The sequence below is a fragment of the Thalassophryne amazonica genome, chromosome 2 (assembly GCF_902500255.1).
Source record: "Thalassophryne amazonica chromosome 2, fThaAma1.1, whole genome shotgun sequence".
NCBI classification, from domain to species: Eukaryota; Metazoa; Chordata; class Actinopteri; order Batrachoidiformes; family Batrachoididae; genus Thalassophryne; species Thalassophryne amazonica.
In genome coordinates this window covers 104,358,866-104,374,023 of record NC_047104.1, presented here as the reverse complement: position 1 = coordinate 104,374,023, position 15,158 = coordinate 104,358,866, and the positions used below count along the sequence as shown (strand labels likewise).

The following is a 15,158-nucleotide window of genomic DNA, read 5'->3' as shown; positions in this document are numbered from 1 at the left end:
ACAATAAAATACCAATAAATAAGACAAATATAAAAACACATGGAAGTAAAACTACATTAAATGGACTGCATTTATATAGCACTTTTCCATCTGCATCAGACGCTCAAAGCGTTTTACAATTATGCCTCACATTCACCCCGATGTCAAGGTGCTGCCATACAAGGCACTCACTACACACCGGGAGCAATACGGGATTAAAGGCCTTGCCCATGGGCCCTTAGTGATTTTCCAGTCAGGTGGGGATTTGAATCCGTGATCTTGTGGACTCAAGCCCAACGCCTTTAACCACTAGACCATCACCTCCCCATTAACAAGAAGCGTTAAACAATCTCATGGCGGCCGGGACAAATGATCTTCTATACCTCTCAGTCCTACATCTCATGGAGAGGAATCTGTCACTGCAGTTGCTTTTCTGAGCAACCACAGTGTCGTGTAGAGGATGAGATTTGTTGTTAATAACAGAATTCATAATACACCTCAACCTACACTCCACCAGTTCACCCACAGAGACTGCCTCCCTCCCCATCACTGACACGCACTTCCTGACAAATTTGTCCAGTCTGTTACTATCCTTAACAGACAAGCTGTTCCCCCAACACACAACAGCAAATAATAGAGTGCTGACCACAACAGATTGATAAAAAAGGAAAAGCATATCGCTACAAACATCAACAGATTTCAGTCTTCTGAGGAAGAACAATCTGCTTTGTCCCCTTTTATACGCTGCATTTACCTGCACTGACCAGTCCAATCTATTGTCAATGTGGACACCGAGGTACTTGTATGTGGAGACCACCTCAATGCCCACATTGTCTATACTGACTGGTAGGTGTTGTGCTTTCCTCTTGCCAAAGTCAACTATCATCTCCTTTTTCCATCAGAAAAATGCTTCTGCTGCCCAGGGAACATCAGTGAAATACGTTGATTTTTGGCCAGATTTCTTTCTAAATGCACTTGAAAATGAACTTGCCACACTGGACAAGAGAGGGGCATGGAGAACTAGTCTAATAGCTCTGATCACTTGGCAATGTCGAGTGGACAAGCATTACTATCTATCTGTCACAGCCAAGTGAAACGTGCATCCTTTTGGCCTCTGGGGTCCTCAACACTGAAGGACCTGCACACGCCCAAAGAAAGATGGCCAAAATGTCACAGCTGACACTCCCACTGGTGCGTCTTGAAGTAGTTTCTCAAAACAGCCATTCTAAATGAGGTTGACATTTCAAGGTCACCTCAGGTCAAAGGTCATTTGTCATGTGACCAGTAGAAAGCTGATGTATAACTTTATGTTAGTGCCAATAACCACAGGTGTATTTTTTGTCTGGCTTGGAAACATAAAATATAACCACGAGGTGGAGCATTTGAAACAAACATTTACTGTACTACAAGACTAAAAGTAAAATAAAGATGGAGCAATGGAGATTTCAGATTACTTATGCAACCGCTGATGCTGTTATACAGAAGTGGGACAAAGTCACTGTCATGTCACTCTCTAGTCATGAATCAGCAAGTCCCAAGTCAAGTCTCAAGTCAGTTTACAAACAATTGGTGGTCATTACGACTTCAGACTTGATTTGGGACTTGCTGATTCATGACTTGAGAGTGACTTGATGGTGACTTCATCCCACGTCTGCTGTTATAACTGAAGTGGAAGCACTCGGCCCAGTCATTAAAGTCATTAAAATATTTCATTTCATTTATTAATTCATGTCGAGCAGTGTAACAAAATACATGAACCTAGTACATATTAAACAATCAGATACATTTAATTTTTGCTCGAAAAGGAGTGGGAAGAAGAAAAATATCATGAGTCACTTTTGTGTGTATTAAAGTCACTAACTGGGACTCTTGGCTTGTTGCAGTCAAGAAATGAGAATCGTCCTCCGTTCCGTTCACACAGCTCGAAACACTGTGCGGCTCTCTGCAGAGACAGAGTCTGGTCGAAATTAATAATTTCAAAATGAATTGCCACTTTAAATAAAATGACACCTCTTACAAACGTTGTAATACAGACAAGAACCTACAATCGACTAAAAGGTTTTTTCCTCCCAAAATGAAACGTGCTGCATTTCTTTACAAATTACATGCTGAAGTGGAGCACAGTGAGCTGTAAGAGCTCAGCTCAGATATATGGAAAGACATTCATGCCAATAATGTCTGAAAGGAAATGCTTTTGACAAAAACTACAGATTTTGTTCATTCCTATTTATGTCCAGAGATCAAGGATCCACCATGTAGAGTTTATTATGTCCAAAGTTTAAGAATCCAGTGACCAATTTCATATTTATTTACTTTAACACTCAATAAAATGTTCAATTTCAATTTAATCGGCTTATAAAGTGCCAAATCACACCAAAATCTAAATATACTAAAACAAATACATCACAATTCTGCACATATCACAGTTGTGATATGTGTAGAATTGTGATGTATTTGTTTTAGTACATTTAGTCATGGACATGATGAATATTGTTACCTGCTGGACTGTTTCTAATTTTGATTGGTATCAATGGAAAATGTCTTCTGTGAACTGTCTGTATCTCAATATATTATTATTAAGAATATATGCAGTCATATTTTTATTGATTTTATCAATTTAAAAAAAATCATATATAGATTCAGGTATAATTGAAAGATTTTGGCAATAAATTTGATCCTGTTTACAGTCAATTTTTGTTCAGTGTTTTTTTTTTTTTTTTAGGACATCATATTTATACAAATAAGAAGTGTTCACTATGGTCCATGAAGTATAATAAATATATTAAAAGAAGTGTGACAGTGTATGTTGCACACGAATAAAAGAATGAAGATTATTAAATAACAAGACGCGTACGATTTTTATTTTATCATTGGGCAAAAATGCATCTGTCAGATTTTCACTCTGGATCCAGCCCTGTGATTGAGGCACTTTTAATTGAGATATAATGCAAACTGTACACCAAAATGGGCTTTTCAATATTAAATTCAAATGTCTACAAAATTCACAATCTGGATTAGATCCAGATAAACTTTATCATGTGATAGTGAGTCCCAGTCTGCACTTCACTTTCAAATACAAGAGTGACTGGGGCACGTTTGATTAAGATATAATGTAAAATATACATTAAAAGGGATTTTCAATGTCAAATTTAAATGGCCACAAATTCTGTAATTTGGATCAGAACCAGATCAAACAAACAGGGGCGAAAACATAACCTCCTCCAACTTTGTAGGTGGAGTTGTCGTTTATGTAGAAAGAAGATTGAAATTCCATGTTTAGATCATATTGGCCACAAAGTATCGGTTTTATTCCTTTTAATTAGATTGACCATTCCACAAAGTTTTGCAGACAAAATAGACAAACACCAGTGCTCACACCACCTCTCTAGTTAATGACAATAATAAGATGGTAAAACACAGGAAAGTTACTTTTCAGCTTCAAAGATAAATATGAGGTGTTTCCACAGAGAAAGGAGTTATGTCACTGAGTAAGCGAGCGTTCAGTGCAGAGTTTGACGCAGCTTGAAACCACTTGCTGTGTGTGCAGCTAACCGCTCATGAGTGCGGCTGGAGTATTGAGTGTCGTTAATATCGTTAGCTGTGATCGCGCTGGCTTTAAACCATTCAGGCACTCAGGCACTGTGCTCGACAGCGGAGGCCAATCCTGCCCTGTCCAACACTGTGGATATGAGCACGGAGCAGTTTCGTCCTTGTCTCTGCTGCTGTTGTAGCCTGCTGCTCTGTAGATACGCACGCCGCTGGCTGGGAGTTGTGCACTGTGAACAGTAACACCCAGGATAAATTACACAGCAAAAGAAGAGGATCTTCCTGCCACCGCCGCCGCCGCCACCACCCCGCCCCACCATGGTGGCATCACAGGGGCAGAAAATGACAATTCCTTGAAAAGGTCATACAAGACGTCTGCACTGTGATACGAGCTTACAGCCAATCTGACAATCTTAATTCAAATCATGACATTCCCCCCAAAAAGTAGAACGTTTTCATCTTCCCATGTCAGAACAGCAGTCTGACCTTTAGCATGTAAGAACTTCACTGAGTTTTAACAAATGCTAATGAGACCCCTTCATTAGCGGGGATCTTCCACGTTCCACAGACTGGCCCATTTGCAATTTATGTATTTCACGCTGAGATTCAAAAGAGTAATGGGATTCCTACAATATTCTATTAACACACCGATATTTCCAGTCTGTCTAAAGTGAAGTGATGCTTTTAAATATGACACAGTGGTCAAAATGAGAAGGAAAAATGTCTTTTGTGAAATTGTGTGGCATTTTGCATCCAGTATTTTTTAAGGGGCTTATCATTTAAAGCCTCTCATGGTAGCTCTGGTATTTTCTCTGTATCTATTATATGTTAAAGTGGAAGAAAATGCAGTGAATGTCATGCTTCAACCCCGCACCACCACAACTTTTACCCACAGCCTGTACAAACCCACAGGCTTTCTGAAGAGAGGGTTTGAAGCTTTGGATGTTAGCATCTCAGCCGTCCCTGACTCGCTACATCTAACTACCAACAAACCCACTCACTCACTCATCTTCAACCACTTACTCCAACTAAGGGTCATGGAGGGACTGGAGCCTCCCCCAGCAGGCAGGGTACAACTGGACTGGATGGCAGTCTGTCACAGGGACACACATAAACAAACAAACGCATTGACACCAGCACGCACACAATAATCATCTTGTTGTGTGGCAGTAGTGCTAACCACTAAGCCACCGTGCTGCCCACCACCAAACCAACAAATAAATAAAGAGGTGTAGCATGACCTGGGCAAGACAAATGACATCCGAACATAGTGTTGCTAGGTCCACTGTTTCGTTTTGTTGTTGGTGTTGTTGTTTGTTTGTTTGTTGTTTTCAGGATTGGCTACTTTTTGATTTTCAGAGACAGCAGGAGAGGAGGAAAACTGGAACAGACGTGAGAGTCAGCGATTTTGATTGTTGGCAGAATAATGGCTAAAGGGAGAGGTTTGGCTATAATGATGGGGAGACAAATGTGGATATATTTGACATACAAGGAGCAAACTGAAGGGGAAGTAAGGCCAGGAGCATCATAGGTGGGTTCAAGTTGTATCATGGTGAGGGTAGGAAGAGAAATGGTATTGGTCATTTTAAAGGAAGAGTATGTTAAGAGTGTGTTGGAAACTGAGCGAGTTTCTGTGACAGGGTTATGAGTGTGAAGTTGGAAATTGAAAGGGTGATAATGAATATCATCAGTGCATATACCCCAGAAGTAGGTTGTAAAATGAAGGAGAAAGAGAGTGGTGATAGGAGCGGACTTCAATGGGCATATTGGCGAAGGGAATCAGAGGTGATGAGGAAGTAAATAGTAGATATGTATCAAGGATAGGAATGTGGAAAGGCAAATGATACTTGATTTTGCAACAAAACTGGAAATGGCTGTGGTGAGTACCTACTTTAACAAAAGGGAGGAGCACAGGGTGACATATAAGAGTGGGGGAAGGTGCACACAGGTGGATTACATTCGTTGTACGAGATACAAGCTAAAAAAAAAATTGGAAACTGTAAGGTGGTGACAAGGAAGAGTGTAGCTAGACAGCATAGGATGGTGGTTTGTAGGATGACTTTAGAGGTGAAGAAGAAGAAGAGAGTGAGAGCTCAACAAAGGATCAGATGGTGGAAGCTGAAGGAGAAAGACTTGTGTGAAAACCAGGGAGAAGGTGAGAGAGGTACTAAATGGAGATGGAATTATTTTGGACACTTGGAAAAGGACAGTGAGATGGTGAGGGAAACAGCTAGGAAGGTGCTAGGTGTGGCATCTGGACTTGGTGGTGGAACAAAGATGTTCAGGTAAGCATAAGGACGATCGTGCTGGCGGAAAACACTACATGGATAAATAATGCCACTAAATCTCCTTTAAAAATGCACGCAGTAGGCCAGGCATCAAAGTCATTCCAGCGATACCCAATATGAAATACGTAGAGTACAGTCATGAATCACAATTTGTTTAAGACTAAAGAAGGTGTGCCTGCTTTGACAGATTAATCTTGAATGTTAGCAGTCCTTCTGTAGACAGCTAATCATGTTCACATAATGCCTATACTGGACCCCTGCCATGACTGGTCATTGTTAGGGTTTCCTCTCAGAAGTCATTTGGTCCAGTTGTAGTTCGACAATAAGGAAACCTGCTTTCCTGTCAACAGCTGTTTACCACAAAGTCACGACTACACCTTTCAAAAAGTGGAAAAACAATTTGCTCAGAAAGACTGAGACATAAATCAACTCTTGTACTCAGATGGGTCATAATAAACTTCTTTTCAGCAAACTAATAAAAAATAATAGTAATATATGAGCGAAGCTTCGCACAGTGGCACGAAGCTCACTCATGGTACAGGGCATCCTAAACAGGAAGTGCCAATTTTCAAATCCACAGTAAAACAGGAAATGTTCAAATGTCAAACACTTCCTGGATTGACAGATGAGATCCCATGGAATGTTGCGGGAACTCAGTGGCAAGCTCACACTCAAACAGGAAGTGTCAAATTTTCAGTCACAGTGAAACAGGAAATGTTCAAATGTCAAACACTTGCTGGCATGGGTGGAGCTAGAGCAGAGGCCGGGGTTTCACTGGACTCTCCTGAAATCTGATTGGACACAGATGATTGACATGTCACAGCACCACACGTCTGGTTGAAAGAGCTGCATTTTCAAATTAGTGAGTCACATTGACTGCTAGGTTCCTCCTGTCCAGTAGTTTGTGCTGTGTACCACAAAAAGTTCTAATCCATCTGAGTAGAAGAAGAATAATGTTTGCTCCAGATTTGAACTGAACACGTCATTTGAACTATGGACTTCTAATCACATCAAACTTATATTGGTGAGTAAACGACCATATTTTATGACAGAAATGAGGTCCAGGTTGTTAAAAGCAACATTTCTCCTTTAATTCGGGTTGACTTATATACACATGTTTAAGGTAACAGACAGCAGCTGGTTCTGTTGGCTTATTAGTGCAGCAAATAACTGAAACAATCCTTCAAATGTTGATACAAGCATCAAATTCTGCACAAATACAGCTGGCGCTAAATTAATGGAGCAACTTTAACTTTTGACCCCTGTACAAACTGAAACTGACCTTTGTCACCATTCTTCCTGCTTTCACCTCATAACTCCATAACATTCAGTCACAGATTGTCCAAACTATACCTTTTTTGGAATCTTTATGATTCGGCAAATAATGTGGTGTAGTTTTCTATATGATTGGAGCATGTAATTTAGACAAGGGGTGGGCAACTTGTTCCAGAAAGGGCCAAGAGAGTGCAGTTTTTTTTTTTTTGCAGCCACTGATTCCACCAGGTGATTTCACTGATTAACTGATTCCATCTGCTCAAAGTGATATTAATCAGTTAACGATACCCTAAAGGACTAATGGTGGATGTCTGAATGTATGTTGTTTGTATCTGTTTTATTGTTTTTTGTACTGTTTTTAAGCAACAAGTAGCAATGTGCCCAGGACAAATTTCCCTTTGGGGACAATAAAGTTTTTTCAATTCTATTCTATTCTATATCATAGTCATAAGGTGCACCTAAAAATCTTAAAAAAAAAAAAAAAAGAGAGAGAGAGAGTCAAGCCACTGAGGTGCCTGGTCTTGAGAACCAGGGATGGTAGGTTGAAAAGCTTTTTTATTCCATGGGAACTCTCCCTACCCACCTAAGCGGCTCAAGAACAGGACCGCATGTATATAAGTGACATTTACATGACAATTTATATGACAATATTGAGATACAATAATTTGGCCATATTGTACAGCCCTACTGTCAACTAGCTGAAAACTTTGAATATTAATTTACATCTACATTAAAAAAAATGTTAAAGTGGCAGGGGGTTAAGGCTGTAATTGGGGGATCAGCTGAAAAGCAAAAAAGAAAATTGCTTAAAAAGGTGGTGAGTATAAGGGGCAGAGCCCCTGCAGAAGCTGAAAGGCAAAATAAGGAAAATGCTTAAAAGGCGGGGGGTCTGGAGGGAGGTGAAAGGTTTTTGCCATGCTAACGCTCCCCTGAAGCATTTACTAAAAATAAAGTTTGAAGGACCTAAATGACATGGTGAGATGCTAACGAGCTTCGCTCATTCATGTCCGCGACATATGCATATTAATAATAATAATAATACATAAAAACAATTAAAACATTACAATAGGAATAAAAGCAAATGTTTCCCAAACTGGGACCCTTGGCAGCCACAGTTAGAATCAAAATGTACTCAATATCCAACATCTCCTATGTTCAGGTAAAGATTCTTTATTATCATTGTAACAAGTACAACGAAATGTAAGGTGCAAGCCTTTCAGTGCAAATATAAACCATGTGCAGAATTAAAAGACTGGGTCCGTATCCTCAGTGCATCTCAAAGTGCTCTCAAGGAGCTCCTAACTTAGCCTAAAATATCCTGGCAAGGACTCCCAGCCTCAGAGAGACCCAAGAGGTGTCTGAGAGCAACTCTGGGCAAGGAGTTGACAGAAACTCCGATCTTAGTGAGGAGGTTGACCCCGTTGCTAGGTATCACATGGTTCTGTAAGAGCTATGATTGGTTGTCACGAAAGGGAAGGGGAAATGAAAAAAAATGCACTCTGCGCTCCTACATATGAATAGGGATGGGTATCGGGAACCGGTTCCTTTAGGGTATCGTTAAGAAATGATTCGGTCCACCAACATCAATAATCTTTTTGCTTAACAATTCCCTTATCGGTCCTTCAGAGTGGCCGTGTTTTTGGGGGTGTTTGTCAGGAAAATTATCATTTCTCTACATTGATTACAGACCCTGCAGCGAGTCTGTAATCAACTTTTCTGCAATGCGGCTTTGCTTTGCACCTTTAACCAATCGAAGCAGTAATTTGCAGGTCGAAGCAGTGCTTCGATCTGTTAGCATTAAGCTAACAGATTAATGCTATTAGCATTAATAACAGCAAACAGCATTAAGCTGTTTGCGTCTCAGCTTGTTTGTTAATGGCTCAGCTTTCGTTGTCGTAAAAGAGTCAAATTTTAATTTTTTTAATTTATTTTTATTCATATATTAATAATAATAGCAACAACAACAATAACTGCAACTGGGGGTTTTAAATGTTGTTATTGTGGTTCATGTTAGTTTAATAGTGATGTTAGTGTTATTGATTTATTGTGTTTTGTAGTTCAGTTGGTTTAGTGAGTTAAGTGTCACCATGTTATCACCATAAGTGAAAAGTGTATCATGTGTGATGACGCCCCCTCACGGTTTGTGTTGTTACATCTGAAAAATAAGAGCATCTCCTAGCGGCAGAGTGCCAAAAAGACAAAACCTCTCACTTGTCTTTCATTATTCCACACAGTTCACAACAAAATGAATTGTTACACAGCTTGAAGATGTTTTAACATATATCATTCACATGCCGATTATCTCTACATATTAAAAGTGTGGTTTGGTGCACAAGTTTATTAATAAGTTCAATGTAAGTACATAATATACGTAAAATTACATGCATGACACGTGAAAACACTTATTAACATTGTGGTCCATTTAAAAATCAAATGACAAAATAGAAGTAATAATAAAAGAAAATAATATCAATAATACTGATAATAATAAAATAATAATACTATTAATGTGTGAATATGATAACATAAAAGAATTACGTAGATCAATCTATTAGTGTGTTACTGACTCACTGTCATTCTACATAGGGAGAATATCTCTGCTTCTTCTTTGTCGTTTCCACCAGCTTGTCTGCTTAAGACACTCTTAGGCTTCTTAAAAGTCCTCCTCCCTTTTTTTTTACCAGTTTGGCACCTTAGGAGCTCTCTTAAGGCCTAAGGTGCTTTGCAGACAACTTTCACCTTACCAAGGGAAAATTCTGAGAAATGTCTAAGAATTCGAATTTGTCTAAGAATGCATGGGTGTCTAATAAATTCAATTCAATTCAAAACTCAGTTCAATGCAATTTGAGGAATTCTAAGATTTTTCTTAGAATAACGTCACTAGGAGCTATTTTTTAGCCTTGGGCTGCTTTGTGCAAATGGGCCCTGGGGAAGAAAAGAAAATGAAAAAGGTGTGTTCAAAGTGCAAAATAAAAAAATTTTTATTAGTACGTAGTAGCAAAAAAAGATTGTATATAATTCATTTCATTGGCAGTGGATATTGCACATTAACAAATATTGCATTCATTTCAAATGTGGCATGTGACCTGGCTATTTGGTTCTAGTGGCATTCATACCTCTAACAGTTGGGTAGAAGCTGTTTTTCATTTAATTTGTACTTGCTTTAATGTACCATCTGCCTGATGGCAGTAGCACAAACACAGAATGGTCCAGGTGGCATGAGTCCTTTAAGCTGGTGTTGGCTCTCCTGAGACAGTAAGAACCATCCCCCAGTGTGAGTAGAGGGCACCCAGTGATCTTCTGTGCCATTTTGGTAACCCTCTGGAGCTCTTTCTTGTTTGTCACCGTGCGGCTGGCAAACCACGTACAGAGGCAGCATGTGAGGATTCTCTCCATGGTAGAGCAGTAAAAAGACATGAACAATCTCTGGTTTATGTTATTAGTAAGTCGAATTTGTGTATCAAGCTTCACCTTGATGTACAGTCTTTTTCAAGATCGAAAACACACACACACACATAGACAGACAGACAAATGCACACATAGAGAAATGCACTGCACACAAAAGCTAAGGATTCCTAGTCCCTGTAAAACCTAAATAATTTAGGCACAATTGCCTTTTCAGCCCATGATGTCACTATGTCACTGAGAACATTGAACAAAGGTGCATTTTTCTTATTTTATCTACTTGCCTTCATCTCTCTATGACAGTGTACTGACTCCAATTATTTGTCGAAACATGCATTTCTCACATTCCTGCTGGACAGAAAATCTTGTCGCCAGTCCTACAGTGCACATTCAAACAGAGACGGCTACAATCCATTCAGCAATGTGCTGTGATCTGTGTTGTATTGAAACAAGCTCTTTGCAAAATCCAAACATGGGCAGAGATACCAACGAACTCATGTGGACGGGAGGCGGTAAGGCATCAAAACCTTCCTCACAGCCGGGTGCCCAGATTAATAGGTAAGATAGACATAGTGTATATTTTACTCATCACTCTGACGGTGTCTGACTCAGACAGAGGTTTTATTTGAACAGATGAGGACTGTAGCTGTAACAAACAAGCCCCAACCTCCTGTGCTGGAAAATGACGCCAACTCAGAAGTGCCAAAACTTGCAGAATGTCCATTTGAGACCAACTCCAAAAGTGACACACTCCCCATAGCAACCTATGTTAAAACCTTCAACTTCAACCAGCACAAATAACTATGTTTATTGCCTAGTACAAAAATTGTTTTGTTCTCTGTAGCTAGTTTTCCTGGGGGTCATAATATATATATATATATATATATATATATATATATATATATATATATATGCAAGCTAGAGGAGTCCAGACTCTGGGGCCCGGCTAGCAGTGCCTACTAGCTGCTATGGACTCAACCATATTTGTACTTTATGGACATTTTATTACAAATATCTGAGACAATATGGACTGTGGTGCAGTACTAAATAACCATTTAAGCAGACTGTGTTCCATTATTTCCACTGATTGAAACTTTTGTTTTATTTAATTTTTATGTTAATGCCTTTTGCACTAATTAGCAGGTAATGGTAGATTGATGCATTGGGTTCAGTGACAAACCTGGAGCCACGAGGGGGTGTTTGGGGGTGACACCCCCTCACGTCATCAATCCCGCCCCCTCGGATGTGAGAGTTATCAAAAAAATAAAAATAAAAAAGAAAGAAAAAGAAATACTGGAAAATATAGCAAAATATTAGTTATTCAATATTATTATCACTTTACTGGGGTGTTGCTGGGCCGGTATCATAGATTTACGTCGACGGTACCTGGCTATACCCGCCCACTATGCATAAACAAATGATGTCATAGCGCGCACGCAGCCCAAGAACTGTCTGCAGAGGGGGAAAAAAAAAAAAAACTGTCCACAGAGGAAAAGATGAAAATGCGAGACGTGTGTTTTGGTCCCAATATGGATATTCCAGATGATTTTCTCACGGATAGTACGACAATGAACAGCAGCTAAAGCAGCCAGCTTGATGAGGACGCACTGGCTAAATTGGAGAGCAGCGCGCGCCAGCTAGCCAAGAGCCGACACAACAAAAGTTAAGTGACCCAACTTTTTATGTACGCGTTACGTGTTGTGTATCTCAGTAAAAAGTGATAATAATGCAAATAACATGCTGTTGTTGTGCGCTACGCATTTTCTTAGTCCCTCCGTTCACAGCCAGTCGCCCGCAATGACAGATATTAAAGTTATGTATTGTTGTAAATATATCTACATGAAAGGTTTATCTTTGACCCGTTGTGTGACTGTCATGCCCAGTTGCGCTGTGTTTGCGCTTGTGATGGAGGGCTGTATGTGGGGTTAATCTACTGTCTCGTGTCGTTTGGTTTTGTGGTATGCAGGAGATCACTTGACTGAGGGTCTATACGTTCAAATAATAATTAAAAAATACTGTCATCACTCTTTACTCTTACTCAGTCAGTCTCTTACAATGGTGTAGCCTAAATACACGAGCTTTCTAGGAGCGCACCCAATTCATTACGCACGCTCAGAGGCACATCCCCTCCGGTGCACACTTTTTTTTGGGGGGGGGGGGGGGGGGGGGGCTGCGATAAATTGTGATAAACTCATCGCCCCCTTAATATTTTTTTTCTGGCGCCGGGCCTGTTCAGTGATGGTGCAACATTTTCTGAACCAATATGCTTGTCATATTTTGGTATACCCACCCTCAAGCCACCCATTATGAAAACCGCCACCCAGTCTGTAAAAATATGCATTAATTAAACACCAGAACAAACGTTAGCCTGTTAGACATAGCTTGTTTGGCATGTTGCAGGTACATTTGTCCCAAGTCAATCCAGTCGTTCCTATGCTCCGCCTCTTTACTCATTTATTGGTTGGCCAGGAATTAGGTGGAGTCAAGTAGTGCCAATATGGCAACATTTTGGGGCTGAACCAAGTGAGTTTTAAACCCACTCTTCAGAAAACCTAGGGGTACATCACAGAGGGTTTGTCACACAATTTCTCTATCTGCCCCTCAAATCAGTCGTATTCCTCTGAATATGCAACAGGACTTAATGTTTTCTATGAACATCCTTATTTTCCTACTACAGAGCACTTCAGAAAGAGATTAAAATATGAAATGCAGATGCTGCGAGTTCAGGTTTTACAAGCAGCAGCACTTCAGGATGTGACCTGGTGCCGTGCATATCTTCTGTCTTACTGGAACATTTCTCCCGCCAAGGTGAATGAGCCTGACACATTGGTGCCCTAAGCCTGCTCAATAGACAGTTACCTTGCACTCCTCCCTCTTTTCTTTCTGCATGTCTTCAACCTTCAGCTCAATGTTTTCACAGCTGAAAACAGTGATATCACTTACCACACACATCCAGGGGAAACTTAACAAGAAGCAGAGTGGTCACCTGTGATTTCAAGACTGCTAAGCAAGGTCATCCACTCAGGAACAAGCAGCATCTCCTCAGTTTGTCAGTCTCATTCTCTGAGGGATAACTGTCTTCTAATAAATTACGACTTTTCTCTTCTGCTTCCACTATCCAGTCCACTCTCACCATAGAAACATTTCAAGCATTATGCTATACTGAATTTTTATTAATCAGTCGAATAGTTTGATGATGAGCACATGCTGATTTGCAGGAGCAAGCTTTAAATCTGTGGCCTTATCAATTTTTTATTCAACATGACTGTAGCATTAGTGGCTGAATGTGCTGCCACACTTATACATTCACACACTTTCCCTCTGCCTTAAGTTAAAGTGCCTTAAATTAAAAGCCTTTTGAAATCAATGCAAGTAGCATCCATGGGAAAGCACACATCTTCGACAGTCTGTCTCCTAATGCATCACTCAACACATGCACAGCAGTGGTCTGAAAGCACTTAATGTGCCACAAGAAGGAGCTTACCTCGAAGTGTTGCCACAAGCTGGATGCGCATAAAGGGGTCATATTGTGCACCTCTATCAGGAAGCTAATGCATATATCCAAGTGCCTCGTAAATTTTTTCAATGTCAATTTGTTTTCATTTATATAGCGCCAAATCACAACAGAGTTGCCTCAAGGCGCTTCACACAAGTAAGTTCTAATCTTACTAACATCCAGAGCAACAGTGGTAAGGAAAAACTCCCTCTGAGGAAGAAACCTCAAGCAGACCAGACTCAAAGGGGTGACCCTCTGCTTGCAGACATAAATTACAGAACAATTCACAAAAAGAATATACAGGAAATGCTGTTGGCGCAGAGGAAAGGAGGGTCTCCAGCACAAATACAACTCCCATCTCTGGATGGAGCTGCACTTTAAACAGAGAGAAAAACAGAATCAGGCATCAGAAAATCAGAAAGACAAGAAATACAGTATAATTTGTCAGCATTAATCAACATGAAAAACAGAAGAAATACTAAGGTGATTGCCGGCCACTAGCCCTAAGCTTCACTGAAAAACCCAGAATTTAGGTAAAGTTGAGGCCACGGCACGCTCTGTTTACTAATAAAATGAATTAAAAGAGTAAAAAGCGTAAGACAAAACTGTACCAGTATGCTAGCCATACGAAAGGGAAAATAAGTGCGTCTCAAGTCTGGACTTGAAAGTCTCCACAGAATCTGACTGTTTTATTGACACAGGGAGATCATTCCACAGAACAGGGGCACGATAAGAGAAAGCTCTATGACCTGCAGACTTCTTCTTCACCCAAGGGACACAAAGTAGTCCTGCACCCTGAGAACGCAAAGCCCGGACCAGTACATAAGGTTTAATTAGGTCAGCTAAGTAGGGAGGTGCCAGTCCATGAACAATTTTATAGACTAGTAGCAGAATTTTAAAATCTGATCTCACTGGGACAGGAAGCCAGTGAAGGGATGCCAAAATGGGTGTAATGTGGTTGAACTTTCTGTTTTGTGTCAAAAGTCTGGCTGCAGCATTTTGAACCAAATGGAGAGCCCTAATGCTGGACTGTGGTAAACCAGAAAACAGAACATTGCAGTAGTCCAATCTAGAAGAGATAAACGCATGGATCAGGGTCTCAGCATCAGCCATAGACAGGATGGGATGGATCTTCGCTATATTTCGCAGGTGGAAGAAAGCAGTCCTCA

The 15,158-nt window shown here is 40.2% G+C and overlaps 1 protein-coding gene across 1 annotated transcript in view; it reads right to left on the bottom strand.

Annotated features, from left to right (window-relative positions):
* The window catches only part of lmo1 (LIM domain only 1), a 553,232-nt gene that overhangs the window by 471,824 nt on the left and 66,250 nt on the right, over nt 1-15,158 (bottom strand). The gene's annotated exons all lie outside the window — the stretch shown is intronic.